General features: G+C 47.4%; 1 non-coding gene across 1 annotated transcript; it reads right to left on the bottom strand.

The window, feature by feature from the left end:
• Window positions 1–248: 248 nt before the first annotated feature.
• Window positions 249–377, bottom strand: LOC115064328. Its single transcript, XR_003844165.1, has one exon. It is a non-coding gene; the product is annotated as a small nucleolar RNA SNORA17 (small nucleolar RNA).
• Window positions 378–8,563: the final 8,186 nt, after the last annotated feature.

The raw sequence follows: 8,563 nt of genomic DNA, 5'->3' as shown, positions 1-8,563 counted from the left end.
CCATCTGTCCAGCCCGGTGCGCAGTGGAGGCACCTGGACATTCTGAGGGATCAACTGGAAGACAGGGAACCCTAGCTGGGCCCCAATACGGATCCCAGAGAGGATCCGTGTCAGAGATGTGCACTAAGATCTGATGTGTGGATCACAGCCCCAAACTGGAACGGATGTCTACATGTTACCGTGGAAGACTAAACAGGTCCTGCCTGGCACCAGATGGGTGGTCACTTCAGGCTTGCTTCTTCCAGGGAAATGTTAGGCTACTGGTCTTTCAGATGTTTGCAGGTTGGGGCACTGAGCATAGACATTATCTCTCTCCTCTCTGCCACCTGCTGACACCCATGGGACACAGCAGCCACCTGCAGTGCCTCTGGGGCAGGCTCTTTCCTTGTTGTCTGTTTGCTTTCTCTTTATTGATACCTGCATTTTTTTTCTTTTCTAAGAGGAAAGAAAATATCCTTATGATGAGCTCATTTTGGCTGAGTTGTTCACAGGAAGCAGGTGTTAGCCAGGGACACGCCATTTTGAAAATCTCCGTTTTGATTGAACGGTGACAATTCTAGTCACTGCAGTAATTTGGCTTCCAGAACTACAGAAATGCCTTGTCTTCTCTGTCCCGCCCACCACAGGAATGACAGAGCAGGAAGAGTCCTCCTGGACCACCAGACATTCTGTAACAGCGCTTACCGGTCATACCCAATATCAGAAAACTGAGGAGGAAAAAAGGAAAAAAAAAAACCCATCCAATCTACTCCCCTACCTCCCTCCTCTGAACTCTTTCACAAGAGACCCCACACTACCGAATGGGCCTGATTGTTCCTGAAAGTGCCCAATTACTGCTGTCTGCCTGTCAACTAATGGCATTAATCTCCTGTAATTGATGTCTTAAAAAAACAAAAAAAAACCCAAGGAATCCTATCACAATGTCCCCCTCAAGCCCCAAGCCCCCAAACCTTCACAATTATGAAGCCCCCTCCCATCTTAACCTTTTGGCAAGCCCTTTCTGTGTGCTTCCCTGTGACTTCTTCATGACTCATTTCTATAAAGGAGGCCGGGGGGGTGGGGATCCTACCCAAGACAAGCGCCCAGCACAGCTTCCAGAAAGCAAAGGTCCATTTAAAATATAAGCATCCGCATGTTCGCTCACAGCGTTTGCCTGCAGTGTGATCAGCCTATGTGTTGAAGATGCTGTCACATGGATTCGTGGCCCTGTGGGGCTAACAGGTGAGGACAAGGCACACAGGTAGAAGAGAAAACAACGAGCCCAGTGACCCACTCCCTTTCTCCATGTGCTCTCAGGCCTGAGACCCAGGCATATCTTCCTTCCCAACCCCAACTGCTGCTGCTCACCTGGAACTCATCAGGATAAGGGTTGGGCAGGAGCCAGCAGCTGTAAGGTGCAGCCTGTCCTGCCGCTCAGTGAGAGCCCTGCTGGGGCTCCCTGCTCAGTCTCTCTGTGGGCTCATTTTGACAATCAGAGCATAGTATGCTTCAGACATGAGCTCAAGCCTGAAGAACAAGAAGATGAACTGCAGGACAGGTTCCAGGCAGGGGATGAAGAAAGTGCAGTTCAGCTGAGCTCAGGAGGCAGAGCTGAGAGATGTTCCAAGAAGCTGGAGAAAGAGAAGGAAGACGGTGAGGTCAGAGGTGACAGGAAGGGTCAGGGAAAGGAAAGGCTCTCAGGTAGCAGATGCGGCAGGGACTTTTGGCTCACTCATTTTGGTTATCAGACAGTTGAAACAATGGCCCCCAGCATTAGAATACCCACCCTGGATTGGAGGAGAGAAAGTCTAAAGCCTGAGTGAGCCAGAGGGGAAAGAGGTTGTTGTTTGTCTGACCAGCTTGCAGGAGAGAGGGCCACTTGCAGAAGATCCACAGATAAGCAGGGCCACATCTCAACCAGGATTGCTCAGATCTAAGTCCAGCCTCTACTCTAGCCTAAATCTCATACCAGGCTCCCAAGAATAGACTATGGGGTGCGGGGGGGGGGGAGTGTGGCTGCACTGAATAAATCTCCTTTTTTTGTTTGTTTACTTGTTTACTGTTAATTTAACTGTTTTAATTAGCTTATCCAGGAGAGGAACATGTCTATCAGGTTTGTTGGAGGGGGGGTTGGGGCACAGACAGTGACCCTAAGTTTAGGTAGACCTGGAGGCAGCACATCCAGGTATTATGCTTATGAAAAATCAGTCTACCTGGGGCATCATGTCTGTGTGTCTGTGTGTGCATTTATATCCCCCCTCCATGTGCACACACACACACACACACACACTCATGCAAGCTCATGCTTACCCACACAAATGTACACATGCAAACTAACACATACACACACAAACACTGCATGCACACAAGAATAACGATGAAGTGTCTGATTCAAAATTAAACAAGCAAATTAACATTTACTTAAGCTGAACAACCAAGCCATAATAAACTGTGGATTTTTAAAAGCCAACAATTGCCAACAGCAGCGTGGAACTGAAGCAAACCCCACTGCATCCTGATGCCTTCTGGCTTCATCCCCTAAGCTCTTTGGGCCACATTCCCCCACCCCCACCCCCACCCCCATCACCCCCTCCANTTCCCCCACCACCACCACACCACCTCAACATTCTCAGAAGAATAGAAAGCAGGGCCAGACTCTCCTGCAGACAGCTCCTCAGAACCAGTTTCTGTCATCCATCCTTCCAAGTGTCTTTCACCTTCAGAATATGATGCAGATGACGTCATGGGAACTTTCAGAGCTGCTGTCAAGTTTGGGAAATGCTCTGTCAAGGATCCTTTAGCCGTGCACAGTGAGATCTGAGGGCACAGCAGGTTTCTTTGCTCTTTCTAATCCTCATTAATCTTATGAATTGACAATGCTCATTAGCTGTAGCACTTGGGCCCCCCACCCCACCCCGCCCCCTACCACGAAAGGGCTTTGGAGAGCCACAGCCCTCTCACATAAGCTTCTTTAGGCTTTGGGGAAGCCACCTGCTTCTGGAAGTTTCTCATGGGATGGGGAGTTAGTCTGCACTGGGGCTGCTGCAGGGCAGAGAAGTGCAGGTTATGGGAGTCACAGGGAAGTTCTGGGAGAGCAGAGCAGGGAGACAAGATGGCGGATGGACAGGGACTGGGTGTGGCTTGTGCAGACCTGGGAGAAGAAACAGGGCGATTCTGGGTGAGTACAGTCAGGCTTCCTGCCTGCTGGCTTTCTTTCTCCATGTTCTCTTTGGATTGAGGCCCAGGTACATGTCTTGCCTCTGCCTGCTTCCCCTCACAGGCAGCTGAAACCTCAACACACCAGGAAGCAGTCACCCACCCAGAGCTGATAATCACACAGAGCCACCTACCTCAGCTTTCAGCGGGAGCAGAGCTGACAAGAACAGGTTGATCTCCCTGTGGGATCATCGTAGACAACCTGTCCTGGTGTGTGTGTGTGTGTGTGGGGATCACTTCCCACAGTGAGCTAGGCTCTCCCACGTGGGTCATTATTCAAGATGATACCCCACGGAACTGCCTATAGGCCAATCTTACAGAGGTGTTACTCAATGAAGATTCCATTACCACTTCCCAGATACATTTAGGTTTGTGCAGGACAAAAACCAGCCAGCTTAAGTGTGAAGGCTCTGACAGAAAGGTGTCCCGCTGGGCCAAGAGGAACTCAAGAGTAACACACACCCTCCTTAAAGCAAGTCTGTCTCCAAGGTCAGGGCTATCTGCAAGGTCAACCCCTACATAGCCTTTGGGCTACAGGCCGGTATCCCGAATGTGCTGAGAATTCAAGGACAGAGGTCTCCCGGAGGCCAGGGACACAGAGGACAAGTGGCCAAGGGTGAGAAGGATGAGTTGGCTGAGACAGGGAGAGCAGTGTGCGCTGGAGAGAAATGTGCTCACTACCTCAGGCTCCAGCTGGCCTGGAGTCTTGCCACCCTGCTCACGGGGTGAGGGACAGCTGATGCTGAGGGATGATTGTGGGAACAAAACATCCCAATGAGTTCCAGGCTAGCCCTGGGCCCCCAGATTAGCTCAAGGCTAGTCCTGAGCCCCAGAAATTCCTTCTAAAGACCCTTATCATTTAAAATGGCAAGTGTAAAAATAACTTCATTTCTAGTAATACTGACATGGGGCTTGCTACTTACACCTTGCACCTGCTTTGTCTAGAGCCCTGCTCTGTGGTCTTCAGGTCCCCTGCTTTGGGTCTATATCTCTAAGTCTGGTATCTAACACTAAGTATTTTGGGAAGATCTGAGTGGGGAATAGAGAGAGAGGGCTGACACCTGCGGGTTAGAGTCAGTGGAGACAGAGATGGGGCAGAGGGATGGAGACAGCCAGAGATTGCTGGGCAAGAACAGGGAAGGTTTAGAGAGGACCTCAAGCTCAAGGATGCTGGGGTGAGGGCTTGGTGTTGGGGCCGATTAGGCAGTGGGGTGGGGCAGAAAGTGATTGACAAGAGGCTAAGGAGCATGCCGATGAGGTAGCTGGACTGACGGTGTAGGGCAGATGTTAATCCTCCAATGTGGTCAGCCTCTAAGTGTGTCTTCAGACCATACACGCCAGACACAAGCCTGTCCCCCATTCCCTTCCCTTCCCTCTGTTGTCTTTGTGCTCCTAGGATACTCTCCTTCTCTCACTCCTAACCCTCCATCAGAATCCAGGTCCTGCAATTAGAAGTGACCCTTGAAGTCACCGGGCAATCAACACCTTCATGTTACATTAAAAGTAACCTAGGACTGGGGCGTAGTTCATTTGGGATGTAGTTCCATTGGTGGAGTGTGTGTCTAGCATGCACAAGACCCTGGGTTCTATCCCCCAGTGTTGAATAGATAAAACTGGGAGAGGTGGGACACACCTGTAGTCCCCAGGGGGATCAGAAGTTCAAGGTCACCTTGGGCTACATACCCAGTTTGAGGCCAGCCTCAGACACACAAGACCTCTCAAAAAAAAAAAAAAAAAAAAAAAAGCCCAGTTAACTTAAATCCAGAGAGATGGTTGAGATGTGGGCAAGGTCACATAGCCACAGAGGGACTGGGAAGGCAGGACGATTGGTGTCCAGGCTTTACAGCTATGGCTGACTCTGGAGCTCAGCAGGGCTGCTCAGTGTTTCAGTCCAGGACTTCAGACAGCAGCAGAGGCTCTGCCCATCATGGGTAGACCAGATTTCAGACCATTTCTTTAGATTGGATCTACTCATGAGCCCCTTGTTGAGAAGCAGAGGCCCCGCAAGGCACCATGCTCCAAGAGGCCTGTGGAAGCAGCAGGAATTCCAGGTCACACTGATCTGAAGCCTGTGCTGCAATCCCATCTGCCAACATTCTGTTGGTTCCAGCAAACCATAGGGGCTGAGTTTAGAGGGAAGGGGCTGGGAGATAAGTCACATGTCAAGGGGGAAGATAAAGAGAGAGTTAATTTCTATCTGCCTGGTTTCAAGAGCGAGCCCCACCGAACACGAGTTGCAAAGCTGTGTCCGGGGAAATGATTTTAATCGAGAATTATGTGTGTAGCCTAGCTGCCAACGTCTTATAAGAGAAATGCGTTCTCAAATATGCAAGGGCTCAGGAAAGTCAGCCCTCCTTAAGCCTCCAGCAGAATCTACTCGAAGACTTAATCCAACCAACTAGAAGATAATTCAAAGAACTCGCAGCAGCCAAATCTACAGGGTGGTGAGCCTGGGCGTCCAGAATAATTTTGAGAACAAAGTTGGACCAAATGCTGTCATAATGGTTACAGAACAGAATACAAGTTGTGAGGGTCTTGAAAGAAAAGCTATACAATATGAAATAAAGGTTTGAAGATGATAGCCGAGAAGGGGCATCATACTGCTGAAAGCTGAGGTGTGTTGGAGGAGGGTAGAGAAAGAAGAAAGTATGCTTTTAGTTATCTCTTTATGGTGGGTTATGAATGGGCGGATGGTCGGTTAACTAAGGGCCAATGAGATGGCTCAGTACATAAAGGTGCTTGCTGTTAAGCCTGATGACCTGAGTTCAATTCCTGGAACCTACATGGTAGGAGACAAAAGACTCTCACAAGTTGCCCTCTGACCTCATGCCATACCACGCCACGCCCCATCACACGCAAAGTTAAAAATAAATGTAATGTGAAAGTTTAAAACGTTGCTCAGTTGAGAAACGCAGACTACCCACATCATTTAAGAGGACAAAAATGAAATTTAAACCAGAGCGCCTGTCAACACAGTATCAAAACAGGGAGGGATAAAAAGCCATAAAACACAAAGACAGCCGTGGGTGTCACAAAAACATAGCATAAACACATAGAAATGAGTGAAAGCAACAGAAAATGGCTATTGTAAGATAAATAAGGCTAGTAAAGGGATCTCTCGCTGTGAGCCAGAGCAATGATTACTCTACCAGAAATACCCAGGGAGACGGGTGTCTTAGTCACTGTTCCGTGGCTGTGAAGAGACACAACGACCAAGGCAACTCTAATAAAAGAAAGCATTTAATTGGGGCCTTGCTTACAGCATCAGAGAGTTAGTCCATGTTCATCATGGCAGGGAGCAAAGTGACATGCAGGTGGCAGGGAGGAAGAGTGACACTAGGCCAGGTGTGGACTTGTGAAACCTCAAAGCCCATTGCCAGAGAAAACACCTTCTCCAACAAAGCCATGCCCCTACAACAAGGCCACACCCCCTCCAACAAGGCCACACCTCCTCCAACAAGGCCCTGTCTCTTCCAATAAGGCTACACCTCCTAATCCTTTTTAAACCATTCATCATCTGGGGACTAAGCATGCAAACTTACAAGCCTTGAGATAATTCTCTTTCAACCCACCACAACAGGTATCCGATAGGCACAAACAACATCAAAGCTGGGGAGATGGCTCAGTGAAGGGCTAACTGGGCAAGGTTGAGGACCTAAGCTTGGATACCCAGAGTCCACATAAGAAAAGCCAGGCATGTGGCAAGCATCTGCAGCGCAGCACTAGAGGACACAGGCAGAGAGGGGTGTTGGGGTGGAGTCCATGAAATCCAGGTTCACAGGAAGACCATGTCCTGGGGGGAAAAATGCACAAGCTAAAAAGATAGTTAAGAGCACTTGTTGCTCATGCAGGGAACCTAGGTTCGATTCCCAGCACCCACAATCACCTGGAACCCCAGCTCTAGGGCATCTGATGCCTTCTTCTAACCTCTACAGGCACCAAGAACTCAGGTGATGCACACACCCACAAGTGGATAAAAATACTCACACATGAAGTTAAATGAATAAATCTAATAAAAGTAAATAAACAAATAAGGTGCAGAAGTGAGAGAGTAAAACACTGGACACTGATCTCTGGCTTCCATATGTATCCCCAAGGGTGAATACTTCTATACATACATATCAAAGCTACGCACATATGTATATCATATATACACACATATCATACCATACACACACCACACCAAACACACACACACACACACACATATCACACACCACACCCATATATATACACAGACCATACCACTCACATCACACACACACATACACACACAACACACATATACACCACAGACATACCACAAACATATATATACACACCATATCACACAGATCACACACATACACATCATACCATACACACATACCACACCAAATACATACACATCACATACCACACACAGATACACACACACACCATATATATATATATATATATATATATATATATATATATATATATATACACACAGTCCATACCACTCACATCTCACATACATACCACACATACACATACCGCACATACACACACACTACACATATTCATACACCACACACATATACACACACATCACAGCACAACCAGCACACATATTCACACACCACACACACACATATTACACCCCATGTACACACATGCCACACATACACACTTGCCACACACATATTCATACCACACATACACACACACACACACACACACACACACACACACACACATACCACAGCAGGGCAGAGTTGAATAAAAGCAGATGAGGTCAAAAGGACAAAGCAAGATTAAGCTCCACCACAAAACTGTGTCCCCAGCCGTCTTTGTCTTCTTTTTAATAAAGATGACAGAGTCTCACTAAGTTGCCAGCTGGCCTTGAACTCACTTTGTAGCCCAGCCAGGCCTCCATCTTGTAATCCCTCTTCCTCGGGGATTACAGCTGGGATTACAGGCCTATTCCACCAAGTCCAGTAACAAAAGAAACCTAGTGGGATGGAAAAGACCATTTTAAATGATTAACAATGTGATGAGCCTAGAGATATAACCGACTTTTATCAGTGTGAACCAGTTACACAGCATTCAAGTGTATGAAGTAGAAACTGCAGGAGATGCAAAGGTACATCCAACTGAAACAAACTGTCTATGGAAACTTTAAAGGTTTCCCTTAGCCAGTTATGTATCTAGAAGAAAGGCTATTTAAAGGGATGGGTAACATCATTAATAAAATGTATAAGTTAGGCACCCAAGTAACTCTTTGTTCTGCAGTAAGGAAACATGGCAATGTATTATTATTATTATTATTTTATAATCTTTATTTTATATTATTATTATTTTATAATCATCATCATTATTCTAAGTATGGATGTATGTCTCTGCC

This window comes from Mus pahari, chromosome 6 (assembly GCF_900095145.1).
Source record: "Mus pahari chromosome 6, PAHARI_EIJ_v1.1, whole genome shotgun sequence".
Taxonomy (NCBI): domain Eukaryota; kingdom Metazoa; phylum Chordata; class Mammalia; order Rodentia; family Muridae; genus Mus; species Mus pahari.
The sequence above is the reverse complement of the archived record's forward strand: the minus strand, read 5'-3'. Positions and strand labels throughout refer to the sequence as shown.